Source organism: Urocitellus parryii, chromosome 1 (genome assembly GCF_045843805.1).
Source record: "Urocitellus parryii isolate mUroPar1 chromosome 1, mUroPar1.hap1, whole genome shotgun sequence".
NCBI lineage: Eukaryota > Metazoa > Chordata > Mammalia > Rodentia > Sciuridae > Urocitellus > Urocitellus parryii.
In genome coordinates, this window is record NC_135531.1 from 100520513 (window position 1) to 100523435 (window position 2923).

General features: G+C 41.3%; 1 pseudogene; it reads right to left on the reverse strand.

The window, feature by feature from the left end:
• Positions 1 to 961: 961 nt before the first annotated feature.
• LOC113179776 (dnaJ homolog subfamily A member 1 pseudogene) lies at positions 962 to 2416 on the reverse strand (annotated as a pseudogene).
• Positions 2417 to 2923: the final 507 nt, after the last annotated feature.

Sequence of the window (2923 nt, forward strand, 5' to 3'; positions counted from 1 at the left end):
ATGGGTGTTTTTTGTTTGTTTTTGTTTTTTAAATATTAGTTTTTAGTTGTACTGTTATGCTCAAATTCGGGACCCCCAAAAGACCACCAGAGACCAAGATCGATGTAAGCAGCAAAGAGGTGTTTATTGCGAGCTAGCTTGGTCCTCTGCACGCTCACATAGCAACTGGTGATGCTGAGAGGCCCCCAGTCCAGGGTTTGCAGCAGTTTTATACACTCTTTGGGGAAGGCAGGGACTTCACATACATCATAGCATCTCTTAGCAAATCATCACACCGAGGGAAAATCATAAACAACTCTAAAACATGATTAGCACATTCACTGTTGGGAACAAGTTGGGTAAGGTGATTGGTTAGTACAAGAGGGGAATTCCTTTGAACTGATTAGTTTAAGCCACAAGGGGAGTAGTGCTGAACTACATGGTATCCCAACATGTTATCAACCACCATAAACTACTGGGAGGGTCATCTGGCATCCCAGGTATTTCCCTGTCTCATGCTGATTGGTGGTTGCTAAGGGGTTGCTATGGGTCCTCACCTAGCCTGACTGAGTTAGGGACACCTGGTGCAGTAGATCTCTCCTGTTATTTGTAGATAAACAACTCAGCAGGGTGGATATGTGCCTAGGAGTGCTCTATGGGTTTTTCCAAGGACAAGGGTCATGCCTCCTTCCTTGGACAGGCTTTGCTCTGAGGTAGAGGCTGGTTTCTCAAAAATGGAGTCACATCAGTTTCTCAGTACAAATACATGAATGAATTCTTCTAAAAAAAAAAAAATCATGAAAGATAGAACTGATTTTTTTTTTTTTTTTTGGACTTGCGCCTTTCTTCAGAAGTTACAACTGATATTGAGTGTGCATCTTTGCAGATGGGTGGGTTTACCTACTCTATTACTTAGAATCACATTTGGCTGTATGAGATGGAGAAACTTCTAACTTATTAAATTATTATTTTTTTTATATTTGCGTTTATTCTTCATTTAACTTTTAAAACACTACTATAATTGAATATTAAAACAAAAACAATAGCAAGTAGTGAGCATATTATGATTATAGTCCTTCACTCATTCACTACTGCATATAAAATGCCTGCAGTGAGTATTATTCACTGGCCCCATTAAGAGGTTTGACACTGAACACCACCTCTGGGATGATGTTCATCATCCTCATATGCTTCTCCATTATAATGGCGCCGTCTTTCCTGATTTGGATCAAAGTCCACCAGTTCTACCTGATCCATTTCATCAGTCTCTTCCACTTCCTTCCTCTCAGGTAGGAGTTTTTCCAGCAAAGAGAGTTTGTCAGGAGACAGAAAGCCATTTTCAGGAAAGTTTACCTTAAACTCGATGATTAGGCGACCCTTTTCATATGGTCTATGATAAATTGGCATACCTTCATTTAGCACACACTTTATATCTCCATGCTTGACAATCTGACCTGGATGAGAGGTGATGACTATGGTTCGATTATCAAGAGTAGATATTGGCTTCTGGAAGCCACATAATGCTTCCACCAGCTGTATGTCCATACACATGAAAAGGTCTTCTCCTCGTCGAGTAAAAACAGCATGGTCCTTCTGATCTAATACAATGATAATATCTCCTGGTTCCAGTCCTGGCTCTTGGTCTCCTTCACCATGGAATGTTATCTTCTGTCCATCTTTCATGCCTTTGTCAATATGAACTTCCAGAATCTTCTTCTCTCCAACTATCTTCCTTCCATTGCAGCTTTTACATCTATCTTTAGGACTGATCCGTTCCCCATGGCCCTGGCACTCCATGCACACAGACTGAATTTGCTGAACCATTCCAGGTCCTATCTGATGAATTCTTATTTGCATTCCAGTACCTCGGCAGTTGGGACAGCACTCTACTGCTCCTTTCTTACCACCCCGGCCTTCACATTTGTCACAAATCACATTCTTTTGCAGAGCCAGTTTTCTTGTTGCACCATTATATAAGTCTTCTAATGTTACTGAGAGCTGGTGCACAACGTTTTTACCTCTCCTTTCTCTCTGCATCCTTCCTCCTCCTCCAAAAAACATATCAAAGATGTCCATGGGGGAGCCAAAACCACCACCTGCTCCACCCTCCTTAATTGCCTGTTCTCCTCCTTTGTCATATAATTCCCTTTTCTTGGCATCAGAGAGAACTTCATAAGCTTGAGAAATCTGTTTAAACTTTTCACCTTCATTTGGATTCTTATCAGGGTGGTACTTCAAGGCCAGTTTTCTGTAAGCCTTTTTTAATTCTTCCTGGGTGGCATTGGGTTTGACCCCCAAAACATCATAGTAAGTGGTTTCTTTCACCATTTTCTACAGCCGGTGAGCGGGCTGGGGCCGTTGTGAGGGAGTGGGAAGGAGCGCGTAACTGTGTGCAGCCCGGGCAGCCGCCGCTCCTCCGCCTCTCACCGAGCGTTCTGGAAAGTTCCCTTATTAAATTATTGTTGTGTGAGATTTTTCCTAGACATAAGAAAAGTGGTCCAGGGCTGGTATGGTGGCTCCAGTCTCAAGGTCACCTCCTGATCCAGCTTGATGGCAAAAGCTTTACCCACTCTATCTGCATCCACGGTCAGATGTAGAATGAAGAAGGTCTGCTTTGCATACGAGTCTGACTAAAATTTCATCATGTGGCCACACCTAGCTGCAGGAAATGCTGGGTGCTATTCGTGTACAGCTGAATTCACAGAACCATGATTTTTATTTGTTGCATCTATTACTAAATGGCAGGAAAAGGCATTTGTAATCTGTAATTTGTAATCTGTTATGCAAATATGTGCATAAAATCATACCAAACATAATTTTACAATGTGTTCTGTCCAATGTATTTTAGAGATCTCAACATGTTAGTACTTCTAGTTCTGCATTTCATTAGCTATTATATAGTATTATTATGGTTTTTAGAAATATAATTTGTTTAGCTATTTCT